A 15,539-nucleotide genomic window follows, 5' to 3' on the forward strand; every position below is an offset into this window, starting at 1 on the left:
GATGCCAATGATCTTACTATCATTATTATATCTTAGGAGTTTTAGAGTTTCAGGTCTTATATTCTTTAATTCACTATGAATTCATTTTTGTGTGTAATATAAGGTAGTGGTAGAGTATCATTCTTTTGCATGTGGCTGTCCAGAGTTCTCAGTACTATTTGTTGAAAAAACTACGACTCTGTTCTATCCCTATTGTATTTTCTTGCCACTTTTATTGTAAACAAATAGACCACATACATGTGGGCTTATTCCTAGGCTCTCTATTCCCATCTATATACCTATTTTTATGCTAATGCCATACTGTTTTGATTCCTACAACTTTGTAATACAGTTTCAAATCAGGAAGTGTGATACCAGCAGCTTTGTTATTTCATAAGATTTCTTTGGTTAGTAGGGGTCTTCTGTGGTTCATACAATTTTAGAAGTGTTCTAGTTCTCTGAAAAATTCCATTGAAATTTTAATAAGATTGCATTGAATCTGTAGATTGCTCTTGGTGGTATGGACATTTTAACAGTATGCTTAAAATCCATGAGCATGGAATATCTTTTCATTTAATTGTCTTCAACTTTTTTTATGTGTCTTCCAGTTTTCACTTTGTCTTTTACTTCCTTGATTGATTTTCCCTCCATAATTTATTTGATGCAATTGAAATAGGATTATTTTAATTTCCTTCTGATACTTCATTAATACAGTATAGAAACACAGTTTTTTAGACTGATTTTAGAATTCAACTTGTTGAATTCTAATAATTTCTTGGTGCTTCTATGTATTTCTAAGGATTCTATGTATAATTTCATCTGAAAATTGTGACAATTATCTTTCTTTCTAATATCTTTTCCCTTTTTATGGACGAAGTGCTTTGACTAGGACTTTTAATAATACGTTGAAAAGAAGTGTCAAGAGTTGGGGGTGCCTGAGTGGCTCAGTCAATTGAGGGTCCGACCTCAGCTCAGGTCATAATCTCACAGTTCATGGGTTCGAGTCCCGCATCTACTTCTGTGCTGACAGCTCAGAGCCTAGAGCCTGGAGTCTGCTTTGGATTCTGTCTCCCTCTCTCCTTGCCCTGGCCCCCACTCATGCTCTGTTTCTATCTTTTTTTTTAATAATATTTTTAATTTTTTATTTATTTTTTATACAGAGAGAGACAGAGCATGAGAGGGGAAGGGGCAGAGAGAGGAGACACAGAACTGGAAGCAGGCTCTAGGCTCTGAGCTAGCTGTCAGCACAGAGCCTGACGCAGGACTCGAACCCACGAACGTGAGATCTGACCTGAGCCGAAGTCGGAGGCTTAACCGACTGAGCCACCCAGGCGCCCCGCTCTGTTTCTATCTTGATAATAAACAAACATAAAAAAAAGGGTGGGGCAAGAGTGGGCAATATTTGTTGTTCATGATCTTAGGGGAGAAGTTTTCATCTTATCATGCCTGAGTATGTTACCTGTGGACAGGTCACATATGACTTTTATTATGTTGACGTACATTCCCTCTATACCCAGTTTGCTGAGAGTTTTTATCAAAACTAGATGTTGAATTTTGTCAGATGGTTTTTCTACATCTAGAGAGATGGTCATATAATTTTTATCCTTTATTTTGTTTATGTGGTATGTCACATTGATTTGTGGATTTTTAACCATATTGCATCCCTGGAATAAATCCCAATTGACTGTGATGTATGATCCCCTTAACGTTTTGTTGAATTTGATTGTAAATCTTGTGTTGAGGATGTTTGCATCTATGTCCACCAGGGATATTGATCTGTTGCTTTCTGGTGGCGTTTTTGGTTTTTTTTTAGATGTAAAATCTTGAATGATATTTTTTTCCTTAATAGGTTACTGTCAAATTGGTTTCCAACTAACACCAGTGCTCTTCCCCACAAGTGCCTTCCTATATGGCCACTACCCCCAGCCCCCGTCCCCCCCCCCTTTCAACCCTTGGTTCGTTTTGAGTATTCAGTAGTCTCTCATGATTTACGTCCCTCTCTCTCCCCAACTCTTTCCCCCTTCCTTTCCCTATGGTCCTCTGTTAGGTTTCTCCTGTTAGACCTATGAGTGCAAACATATGGTATCTGTCCTTCTCTGCCTGACTTATTTCGCTTACCATGACACCCTCGAAGTCCATCCACTTTGCTACAAATGGCCATATTTCATGCTTTCTCATCGCCATGTAATACTCCGTTGTATATATACCACATCTTCTTGATCCACTCATCAGGTGATGGACATTTAGGCTCTTTCCGTGATTTGGCTATTGTTGACAGTGCTGCTATGAACATTGGGGTACATGTGCTCCCATGCATCAGCACTAATGTATCCCTTGGGTAAATCCCTCGCAGTGGTATTGCTGGGTCATAGGGGAGCTCTAGTGATAGTTTTTTTGAAGAACCTCCATACTGTTTTACAGAGTGGCTGCACCAGTTTACATTCCAACCAACAGTGTAGGAGGGTGCCTGTGTCTCCACATCCTTGCCAGCATCTCTTGATTTGTCTCTTGATTTGTTCATTTTAGCCACTCTGACTGGTGAGAGATGGTATCTCAGTGTGGTTTGGATTTGTATTTCTGTGATGATGAGTGATCATGTGTCTGTAGGCCATCTGGATATCTTCTTTGGAGAAATGTCTGTTCATATCTTCTGCATATTTCTTCACTGGGTTATTTGTTTTGTGGGTGTGAAGTTTCGTCAGTTCCTTGTAGATTTTGGATACTAGTCCTTTAACCAATATATCATTTGCAACTATCTTTTCCCATTCCATCAATTGCCTATTAGTTTTCTTGATATTTTTTCATTATGGTGCAGAAACTTTTAATCTTGATGAGGTCCCAATAGTTTTGTTTTTTGTTTGTTTGTTTGTTTGTTTGTTGCTCTTGATTCCTTTCCTTTGGAGAGGTGTCAAGTAGGAAATTGCTGCGGTTAAGGTCAAGGAGATTGTTTTCTATTTTCTCCTCCAGGGTTTTGATGGTTTCCTGTCTCACATTCAGATCCTTCAGCCATTTTGAGTTTATTTTTGTGTATGGTGTAAGAGAGTGGTCTAGTTTCATTCCTCTGCAGGTTGCTGTTCAGTTCTCCCAGCACCACCTGCTACAGAGGTTGTCTTTTTTCCATTGGATACTGTTTCCTGCTTTGTCAAAGATTAATTGGCCGTACATGTGTGGGCCCAGTTCTGGGTTCTGTATTCTATTCCATTGGTCTATGTGTCTGTTTTTGTGCCACTACCATACTGTCTTGATGATGACAGCTTTGTAGGAGAGGCTAAGAGGCTAAAGTCTGGGATTGTGATGCCTCCCATTTTGGTTTTCTTCTTCAATATTACTTTGGCTATTCAGGGTCTTTTGTGGTTCCATACAAATTTTAGGAACACTGGTGCAATTTTGATTGGGATTGCATTGAATGTGTAGATTGCTTTGGGTAGTAATGACATTTTCACAATGTTTATTCTTCCGATCCATGAACAGGGGATGTTTTTCCGTTTCTTGGTGTCTTCTTCAATCTCTGTCATAAGTTTTCTACAGTTTTCATCATATAGGTCTTTTACATCTTTGGTTAGATTTACTCCTAGGTATTTGATAGTTTTTTGTGCAATTGTGAATGGGATCAGTTTCTTGATTTCTCTTTCTACTGCTTCATTATTGGTATATAGGAATGCAACCAATTTCTGTACATTGATTTTGTACCCTGCAACTTTACCTAACTCATTGATCAGTTCTAGAAGGCTTCTAGTGGAGTCTGTCAGGTTTTCCATGTAGAGTATCAGGTCATCTGCGAAAAGGGAAAGTTTGACGACTTCTTTGCCAATTCTGATGCCTTTGATTTCCTTTTGTTGTCTGATTGCTGATGCTAGGACTTCCAGCACTATGTTAAACAGCAGTGGTGAGAGTGGACACCCCTGTTTTGTTCCTGATTTCAGGGGGGAAAGCTCTCAGTTTTCCCCATTGAGGATGATATTAGCTGTGGGCTTTCCATAAATTGCTTTTATAATGTTTAAGTAAGTTCCTTCTATTCTGACTTTCGCAAGGGTTTTTATTAAGAAAGGATGCTGTAATTTGTCAAATGATTTTTCTGCATCTATCGACAGGATCATATGGTTTTTATCTTTTGTTAATGTGGTGTACACACTGATGGATTTGTGAATACTGAACCAGCCCTGTAACCCAGGAATGAATCCCACTTGATCACAATGGATAATTTTTTTTATATGCTGTTGAATTTGATTTGCTAGTATCTTGTTGAGTATTTTTGCATCTGTATTCATTAAGGATACTGGCCTGTAGTTCTTCCTTTTTTGCTGGGTCTCTGTCTGGTTTGGGTATCAAGGTGATACTGGCTTCGTAGAATGAGTTTGGAAGCTTTCCTTCTATTTCTATTTTTTGGAATAGTTTGAGAAGAATGGGTATGAGCTCTGCTTTAAATGGCTGGTAGAATTCCCCTGGGAAGCCATCTGGCCCTGGGCTCTTATTTGTTGGGAGATTTTTGATAACGGATTCGATTTCTTCACTGGTTATCAGTCTATTCATGCTTTCTATCTCATATTTGTATTTTGGTAGTGCCTGTATGTTTAGGAATTTGTCCATTTCTTCTAGCTTGTCCATTTTGTTGGCATATAGTTTTTCATAATGATTGTTTGTATTTCTAAGGGATTGGTTGTAATAGATCCTTTTTCATTCATGATTTTGTCTATTTGGGTGCTCTCTTTTCTTTCTAAGTAGTCTGGCTAGAGGTTTATCAATTTTGTTTATTTTTTCAAAAAACCAACTCTTGGTTTTGTTGATCAGCTCAACTGTTCTTTTGGATTCCATATTGTTTACTTCTGCCCTGATCTTTATTATTTCTTTTCTTCTGCTGGGTTTGGGGTGCTCTTGCTGCTCCCCTTCTAGTTCCAGTAGGTGCTCTGTTAGATTTTGAATTTGCACTTTTTCTGGTTTGTTGAAATAGCCCTGGATTGCAATATACTTTACTCTTAGGACTGCGTTTGCTATGTCCCCGAGAGTTTGGATTGTTGTATTTTCATTTTCATTTGTTTCCATATATTTTTAAATTTCTTCTCTAATTGCCTGATTAGCCCAATCATTCTTTAGTAGGGTGGTTTTTAACATTTTTGCAGGCTTTCCAGACTTTTTCCTGTGGTTAATTTCAAATTTCTTAGCATTGTGATCTGAAATTGTGCATGGTATGATCTCAATTCTTTTATATTTATTGAGGGCTGCTTTATGCCCCAGTATGTGATCAATCTTGGAGAATGTGCCATGTGCACTTGAGAAGGTGAATTTCCTATCTTCAGGATGCAGAGTTCTAAATATATCTATCAGTTCCATCTGTTCCAATGTGTCGTTCAGGTCCATTGTTTCCTTAGTGATTTTCTGTCTGGTTGATCTATCCATTGCTGTCAGTGGAGTATTAAAGTCCTTTGCAATTAGAACATTCTTATCAAAACATTGTTTCTGTTTGTGATTGTTTTATGTATTTGAGTGCTCTTGCTCCTGAGTTTGGCATGTAGATATTTATAATTGTTAGCTCTTCCTGATGGAGAGACCCTGTAATTATTATATAATGTCCTTCTTCATCTCTTATTACTGCCTTTACTGTAAAATCCAGTTTGTCTGATATAAGTATGGCTACTCCAGCCTTCTTTTGGCTTCTAGTTGCATGATAGATACTTTTCTATCGCTTTACTTTCAATCTGAAGGTATCTTCAGGTCTAAAATGAGTCTATTTGTAACAGCAAATAGATGGATCTTGTTTTTTTTATCCATTCTGCTACCCTGTGTCGTTTGGTTGGAGCGTTCAGTCCATTTACAATCAGTGTTATTATTGAAAAAGTGGGTTTAGATTCATTGTGTTCTCTGTAGGGTTCATGTTTATAGTGATGTCTCTGGTACCTTGTATTCCTTGCAACATTTCCTTCATAGAGCCCGTCTTAGGATTTCTTGTAGGGCTGGTTTGGTGGTCATGAATTCTCTGTTTTTGTTTATTTGGGAACACTTTTCTCTCTCCTGTTTTGAATGACAGGGTTGCTGGATAAAGGATGCTTGGCTGCATATATTTTCTGTTCATCACATTGAAGATTCCTGCCATTCCTTCCTGGCCTGCCAAGTTTCATTAGATAGGTCTGTAACCACGCTGATAGGTTTTCCCTTGTATGTGAGGGCCCTTTTCTCCCTAGCTGCTTTCAGAATTCTCTCTTTATCTTTATATTTTGCCAGTTTCACTATGATATGTTGTGCTGATGGTCAATTCAGGTTACATCTTAAGGGGGTTCTTTGTGCCTCTTGAATGTGAATGTCTATTTCTTTCCCCAGATTTGGGATATTCTTAGTTATAATTTGATCAAGCATCCCTTCAGGACCTTTTCTCGTTCTTCTTCTTTGGGAATTCCTATTATACTGATATAGTTGCCTTTGATTGTATCACTCAGGTCTCGAATTCTCCTTTCCTGCTCCTGGATCAATTTCTCTCTTTTTCTAGGCTTCCTCTTTTGCTAAAATTGTGTCTTCTAATTCACCTATCCTTCTCTCTGCCTCTTCATTCCATGAGGTGGCCAACTCCACTTTATTATTTACCTCATTTATAGCCTTTTTTATGTCACAGCTATTTTGAAATTCCCTAGTCATTGTATCAGTAGCTTCTCTGATACTGTTTTCAAGCCCAGCAATTAATTTTATGACAGTTGTTCTAAATTCTTATTTAGTTATGTTGCTTAAATCTTTTTTGAGCAATTCTATAGCTGTGATTTCTTCCTGGAGTTTCTTTAGAGGAGATTTCTTTTGTTTCTTCATTTTGGCTAGCTTTCTGTCTCTTGTCAGTTTTAAAAGCTCATTGTGTACCATGCATTTGTTTGTATTGCTCTGTTAAAGGAGGCTTACTGACTGTCCATGGCTTGTCATTTCAGGAAGTGTTCTTTTAATGGTGTCTCTCAGTTTCTCTTGTTGTGCCTTTCATTATTTTATTTCCTTACTCAGCAATATTGGGATGCTCTGTCATGCATAATTTGGCTTGTTTCTTGGGGTAGCCCTGAAAAGGAAAACAGATGGACAAATACACAGGGAACAACAGGACGCAAATGCACAAATAAAACAGACAAATTAACAGGGGGAAGGAAGAAAAGGAAAGGAAAGAGAAGAAAAGGAAAAAATAAAGGGGGGGCAGAGACAACAAAGGACAATGGACAGTCTAAAAGCATATAACCAGTCGAGAGGAGAGATAAGGGTAAGATAAGGGAGAATACATCTGGATGGCAAAAGAAGGGGGGAAAAAAGAGGGAGAATGGAAAAAGGAAAAGAGTAAAATTTTAAAAAGTAAAAAAAAAAATACAGAAAAGCAGCAGTGCCCCCTCATGGATAGGCATGGTTTGGTGTAGGTAGGTTTCGGGGGCCCCACCTTTGGTGGTTTCAAAGAGAAAAATGGCGGTGCCCCCAAGCTCTGCTCGAACTATGCACTGCAAGCCACCCTTATGAGTCTGATCTCCTGTGCTGCAGGCAAGCCAAGCTATATTTTCCAGGCCCGCCTCACTTCAAAATCCTAGTCGATGCATTTTGATGCTACTACAGATGAGATGTACTCACTTTGGCTGCCAGCTTCTTAGCTGGGATCTCATAGGGGGAGGGAGCAGTTTCTCTTGGTGTCCTCAGGGATTAGCAATGCTGCTGCCAGAGGGGAGGTGTGAGATGCTGCTGCTGCCTCCCAGCTGGGATTGCATAGGGGTGGGGGCTGTTTTCTTTTCCTTTTTTTTTTTTTTTCTGGTGCTATCCTGGGTCGGTGCCAATTCTGCTGAGCCCAAGAAAGAATTTGCCAGCTATAGGGGACAGGTTTCTCTCCCTGAGCCCAGTGGTTATATATGGAGTGAGAGTTTTTCTCTCCGTCTGGGTTAAGTTCTTTATCTCTTCTCTAGAGACAGTACTATAAACGTGTTCAGTTTCTCTTTCTCTTCCCATTGTCTCTCCGGGGCTCAGGGTGCTTGCCCTGTGCTGGGCTGGGGCTCCCACCTGCCCTGCCCCTCTCAGGCTGGCCCGTTTTCCAAGCTCCCCAGTTCACACTCACTCACTCAGGCATCTTTGAGGTTGTCTTCTTTCTGGAGTCAGCATTTTCTCCTCCCACTCTTGCAGATAAGAGTAATGTCCTTCTAAGTTTAATAGATGCAGGCAGGCGAAGTTTACAAGGCTCCCTACTTCTCTGCCATCTTGTCTCTTCCTCTTGTGGCATTCTTATCTGATTTTGGTACTGGGGGAATTATGGTATCAAAAAAGTGAGTTTGGAGGTATTCTCTCCTCTTGTATTTTTTCAAAGAATTTGAGAAGGATTGTTATTGACTGTTTAAATATCAGGAAGAATTCACTAGCAAAGCATCAGATCCTGGACTTTTATTTGTCAAGAGTTTTTTGATTACTAATGATTATAGGTCTATTCAGACTTTCTATTTCTTGATGATTCAGTCTTGGAAGACCTATGTTTTGAGAAATTTGTCCATTTCTTTTTTTTTCCAATATTGTTTAATTTATTGTGACAGACTGTTATGATATATTGTACTTCCGTGGTATTTCATTTCTGATTTTGAGTACTTTTTTTTTTGATGGATCTAACACTTTCACTGTTAATCTTTTCAAAGAACCATCTCTTTCATTTAACTCTTTCACTGTCTTTAAGGTTTTTTTTTACTTTTCATTTATTTCTTCTCTGATGTTAGCTATTTCCTTTCTTTTACTAACTTTGAGATTTATTCTTCTTGTCATCATTCCCTGAGTTATAAAATTAAGTATTAGAGATTTTTCTTCTTTTTTGAGGGTTTTAACCCTCAAACTTGATTTTAGAACTGCCTTACTGTATTTCGTACGTTTTGCAGTATTTTATTTCCTCTTTCCCTTATCTCAAGATACTCTAAAACTTTTATTCTGATGTCTTCTTTGACCCATTGATTGTTCAATAATATGTTCTTTAATCCACACATATCTGAATTTTCTAGTTTTCTCTTGTAATTGATTTCTAGCTATATACCACTGTGGTCTGAAAAGATGCTTCATATACTTTTAAACTTAATTTTTTTAAGACTTATTTTATGGCCTAACATATGATCTGTCCTGGAGAATCTTCCATGTGCACTTGAGAAGCGTGTGTACTCTGCTGCTTTGGATAGTATAGTCTCCCTGTCTTTAGTCCCTCTGGTCTAACATGTTGTGTAAAGCCAATGTTTCCATATTGATTTTCCATCTGTGATTTTTACATTAATGGAACTATAGCATTAAAGTCCTCTACTATTATTTCTCATTTATGTCTGATAATATTCGCCTTATATATTTAGGTGTTCTTATGTTGAGTACATAAATATTTACAGACGTTATCTCCCGATTGCTAGTCCAAAAGGATTGTACATCCTATTAAGTTGTAGATTTCCACTTGCCTGAATCCCAGCTAAAATATTTACTTAATGACTTGTTTTCCATATAACTAGAAGCAAGGTCATAAAATGATTAAGTGTACTACATAATCTAGAGTCCTATAGATATTTTTTAAACCTTTTAATATAACAAAAATACTTAGAATATATGTATGCGAGTGTGTATGACTACAACTAAAAAATATTTAAAGACACCCTTTTCAGGGTTAAAAGTTGTTTGATTATATGTATATAACCAAGTTAAAATTTATTTCTTAAATGTGACATTTGGAGTGAGCAATCTATATTAATAGGTGAGCAACCTTATTTCAGCTATGTTCTCCTTGAAAATTAAAATGAAAATTTAGACCTTAGTTTGGGTGGACAGTGTCAGAGAACATGCTGTTGGATATATTTAGTTAATTGAAGCATTTGTTTAACTCCAATTACTCAGATAAGGAAAAATGTGCATTCAATCAACTTATAAATGAATAAGGTAAAAACGTGTATGGTATTATTTAATCAATAGATAGTTTATAGAACACATGGATTCCTAGGGCATGTTCAATTTACAGAGAACCTTTCTCAGCATTATCATTTCTCATTATGAATATACCAGAAACTCACAAAGGAGAATGACAAGATTATTAATTAGCTATTGGACTTAATTTGCTTAACATTATGTGATTTTATCACTGTCTTTCACTTGATTGCACTAGACAAAACTTTTTAAAGTGATCTGATGTATACTTTATAAACTTTTCATAGTTTTTTTCCTAATAAGAAGTACTACTTACCCAGCCTTGATACTGCAGTACTTGATACTAAAATACTCTTGGCCACCTCATCAGGATTATTGACTTGAGTCCCATGCATGTGGAGTTCATTGAAAATTACAAAATGTAATCCTTTTAATCTAGGAGTAAAAAAATAAAAAAGATGGGACAAGTGAAAATCCCTTGTTTACTGAGCCCAAGTTTCCAAAGCTTCACTAGAAAAAAAAAAATGAAGCATTACCTAAAAAAATGTTGAAGTCTACATTGAAAAAAAATGCTATACAGTAATAAGTTTAAGTTATTGTAATCTCCTTCCTTCCTCAAGGTGTTATAAATCATAATGTCAATGAACCAGAGCTTCATTATTCTCTCAACATAAATAATAATGAGTTCTGGATGAGTAGGCAAGGAGATATTTATAAGACTATTTAAGTGCGTTGATTTAGAGTAGTCCGTGAGCTCATAAAACCACAGAAGACAACTGAAGGTAAACAGCATGAAACAGATATGGTAATTTAACCCTGGGTTATTCTCTTGATGCTTGAAGGATATGCACAGCATATGGGTAAAGAGTCAACACTGCCTCAGGAAAAGGAGGGTACAATTAGACAAGATGAATAAGTCCTAGAGATCTGCACAGAATAGTACCTCTAGTTAACATAGAATCTACCTTGTCAGAAAATTGTTTCGTATATAATATTAAGTGTTCTCATCACAAATACTAACAATAATGCAGGAGGAAACTTTTAGAGGTGATGGATACGTTTATGGCATGGACTGTGGTGACAGTTTCATAGGTGGATATTTTCAGCATGAATAAATACTGAGTTGGCAAATACTACTCAAGTCCTTGTCAGCTGGTATATTAAATTGCCTGATGAATTAAACCTAGATAAGAAAATGAATTTTCTTAAGGATATATTTTGATTGTGCATGAGAACAGGAATAATTTAAATATTTTTAAAGAAAAAGACCAGAAGTATGAGCTCTCATTATTTATGTAATTTCTACTCCAGAAAAAGATAGTCATGTATTTTTGCATAAATGTTGGGTTCTTTAAATTTCACATATTTGTGTGAATTAAGGATTATAATTTATATCTACCACTTATAGCTGAATATTTTTAAGAGATGAGAATCTAGATACTACTACAGGAAGGAGAAGGAAGGAAGGAAGTTAGTGGTGCAAGGAAAATAGCTCTGAGAAGAAACCTAGCATAGTTTTATGGTGACCGAGCAAGGAAAAAGTTGAATTTGAGCCTTACTACTCTTTTGAATGCATTAATATACTCAATTACTGAGACACTGAAAAGCCCTCCTCAAATCCTTAAGGAAAATTTAAAAATGTTCACTTGCAATCGATGACAAATGGTTGGATCAAGAAATACATAGCAAGGTTCCAGGATCCTTTTCTCTAGAAATCACAGTCCCTTAAAATCATAGATTAAGTGGCTCTTTTATAATTCAGCAGATGTTAACCTCAGAAAAAATGCCTTTATTTGAATCCAGGACACTGCCTAAGCATTCCTCATTCAGAACCTTCAGGCATGTCAAAAACAAAGGTGATCGGTAGGGTACAAATTCATGGTAACAAACCTTGTATTAATATTTAAATAGATATGACCAGAATTATCCTCTGTTGAGTAATTAATGCATAGACAAAATGTAAAGGAGACCCACATAGAAAACTAATGTTAATAATTTAAAATATTTTTATAAATGTATATGTGCACATATGAAATTAATACTCTTCACCTTATAGGGAACTCAGCAATAAGGTTCCCAGAATCTCATGCAACATTGGCCTCTGCTGATACTATAGAGGTTGGCTGATGTGCACAATTCACTAACAAGTCATATAACAAGGAAAGACGAATCCCTTTTTGTTAATGTTTTTGTTGTTGCTTTTGGTAAAATTACCCAGAAGGAATCAAAGGCCTGGAAGGATATTAAGATTGTGGAAAACACAATCCTTAAGTATGAGAAATCAAAACTTTTTTTTTCATTAAGAAATGACAGGAGTAAAGAGAAAGGAAAACACAAAAATCAGTAAATAAGAATGAAGGTATTCGATTTTTTTTTCATGGTTTTCTACAGAGAAGCAAATTCTTAAGAGTATTATACCTAAAAGCAAAATCACTGAGGTATTTATTTACAAGAAGTACTAACTGGAGAGCTTTGTATTAGATTCCTATTGGAACATTAACAAATTACCATAAATTTAGTGGCTTAAAACAATTCAAATTTATTTTCTAGTAGCTCTGGGGGTCAGAGGTCTAAAATAGGTTATAATAAGTGAAAATCAAAGTGTCATCTGGTATGTATTGCTTTTGAAAGCTCCAACGAAGAATCCCTTTTCTTGCCTTTCCCCACTTTAGAGGTCACCTGTGCTCCTGCTGCGTGACCCCGCATCAGGCAGATCCCTGCTTCCAGATCATTGATGACTCTCCTGCCTTTTTCCCCGGAGAAGAGGCATTGTGATTACACTGGTTTTATTTAGGAAGTCCAAGATTATCTCCCATCTCGGGATACTAAGTGCAGTCAAATTTACAAACTTCTTTTGCCATGCAAGATAACATACTCACAGATCTAAGGACTGGAAGTGGACACCTTGGGGACCATCACTCTGCGGACCACAAGCTTACAGCACCGCTGGTTATGGAAAACAGTGTGCTTCCATAGAGTGTTGAAAATGGAAAAACAAACGCTGGATCTAAACTCTGGCTCTGCTAGTTTCACTGTGACACTTTTTCTAAATCACTGATGCGAAGTCTCTTTTCTCAACAGTAGAAAACAGAAGTCAGAATGCCTCCTTTCATTAGTTTCCAGGTAGGTCATGACAGTCAAATGAGGGAATCTAGGTGAAAGCATTCTGCAAAGAATAACAAAATTTATTTTAAAAGGATGACTTTATTCTGAGCTGCACCACTAACTTTTCTGGGCCTCTTTTCATTTTCAAATGCACTTTGGGACTAGAATTAATAGGTAATTAGGTAATCTATCCAGGTGTGAAGTTCTCTTCTTAAAATACATGAATAAGGATGGACCCTTTCTTGATAAAACCTACATATTTAAAGCAATTTGCAATACTTCCAGGCCAAATTAATGTTACTGCAATATGTAACATTTGCACTGTGAATGAACACATTCAGAAAAGAAGGCACCTATACTATCTTCAAAACCGTTGACTTTATCTTTAATCATGTCTGAATAGTAAAACATCTATTTTATACTGAATGGGCATCTGTCTTCCTGTTACATCCCCATGGAGGTAATGACAAATTTTTTTTAAATGTCTCATAGGAACTTGTATAATGACTTTTTCAGGCATTTTATTGATATCTTGAAAACAAAATTTTTCTCTAAATGATAGGTTTCTTTTTCCATTACAATTAAAATTTAATTGATCAGTTTATTACTTTTCTATTGCAACTGTTTTTTTACCCATTCTGTTTACAGGCATAATTGCTTTATGAAAGTCAACTACTTCCACTGACATCTTCACCAGGTACTATACCTTTCAGGTCATTTTATGGAGATAAGGAGAAGCTTAGTCGAGCAAATGAGATCATTGAGTAGGTTCATAACAATTTTTCCTCAGACAGTTGCCTGTTTGTTTAACAGTCTTTGATTTGAAAATTTGTTTTTCTTTTGGTTATTAACAAACCATATTTTGTTCAAATATCTTCTGGCTTTAATTTCAAGGATTCACTCATTTTCAAGGTTATTTTTGTTAAAAGTATTACCTTTTATTTTAGAGTAAGTTTTCACAGATAATTTGGACTTTTTATTTCGTGATAATTCTGAAGGACCTCATATGTCATCTCCCCTGTTCCTCCCAATGGTACATTATGTAAGTATAGTATATTACAGCTAATACACTGACACTGATCAGGTCCACTTTATTCAAGAGTCACCAGTTTCACATCCATTTTGTGTGTGTGTGTGTGTGTGTAATTCTATGCAATTTTCACATGTGTACATTGGTGAGACCAGACCACCAGGATAGGTTTATCTCTATGCTGCCACCCCCGGCTAGCCCCACAGGAATCTTCTTGTCCTGTTCTTCTTATTTCCTTTCTCCTTGGTCTTTGTCCTTTCTGATGGAGTTGCCAACGAAGATAGCAAATAAGTTCAATAACTGGTGCTATAAAGAGTAGATAGACATTAAAAAAAAAAAAACACCTTAATCTTTTCTAAAGATGTCCCTTTGTCTCTCCATCAATTAAAAAAAAGTTTGAATGTTTATTTCTGATGGTCAGAGAGAGGGAGACACAGAACCCAAGGCAGGCTCTGAGCTGTCAGCATAGAGCCTGACGCAGGGCGTGAACTCATTGACCACAAGACCACGACCTGAGCTGAAGTCAGCCACTTAACTGACCTAGCCACCCAGGGGTCTGTCTCTCTTTCACTGCTAAATGATAAACTTCCTGACCAAAACATTCTTGGTTATAGGATTTTTTTCTATTTTAGCACTTTAAATATGTTACACCATACCCTTTTGGCCTACAAATTTTCTGCTAAAACAGTCGTTTTACAAGGTTTCCCTTGTACATAACGTGCTTCTCTCTTGCTTTTAAAATTCTTTTTAACCGTTGACATTTTAAATATGTGTGGTAGTTTGAACATCCTTGAGTTTACCTTATTTGGAACACTCGGTGCTTCTTGAACTTGGATGTCTATTTCCTCCCCTGGGGCAGGGTTTCAGCTATTACTTCTTCAGATAGGTCTTCCACAATGTCAATATGCATTCACTTAATGCTTAAGAGATCCCATAACCTACCTTATTTTTAAAAGCTCACTTCTCTTTTTGTTGTTTAGTTTGGGTGCTTTCCATTACCCTGTCTTCTAAATGACTGTAACATACTTAGGCATTTGCTAATCTACTGTTGATTCCCTCTATTATATTTTTTCAGATACTGTATTCTTCAATTCTAATGTTTTTTTTTTTTTTCTGTCACTTTATTGATGGTCTCATTGAGTTCCTCCACTCTTCTCTCCAGGCTCATAAACATCTTTACAATCATTACTTTAAATTCTTTATCAGGCATAGTGCTTATCTCCATCTCCTTTAGTTCTTTTCCTGAGACTTGGTCTTGTTCTTTTGAAATACATTCTTCTGTCTCCCCATTTTTTGATGTTCTATGAATTCTTGTTAGAGCTGCTTCTCTGATACTTGAAGCAATGGTTTCATGTGTGGTTGTCATCTATATAGACTGTACGAACATCAGGAGATTTCACTGGTTGGTTAGAGCTGTCCTAGGGCTCTTCACACACTGGGCAAAGTGGTTGCAGTCCCAGGGTTCTATATTATGAAAGGACTCTGGCAGGACAACTGAAGCTAAAGTGAAAGCAACTTGCGGGATCCTGGTGGGTTGGAAGGAATGGAGGCAGGCGTGGGTTGA

Source organism: Suricata suricatta, chromosome 6 (assembly GCF_006229205.1).
Source record: "Suricata suricatta isolate VVHF042 chromosome 6, meerkat_22Aug2017_6uvM2_HiC, whole genome shotgun sequence".
Taxonomy (NCBI): Eukaryota; Metazoa; Chordata; class Mammalia; order Carnivora; family Herpestidae; genus Suricata; species Suricata suricatta.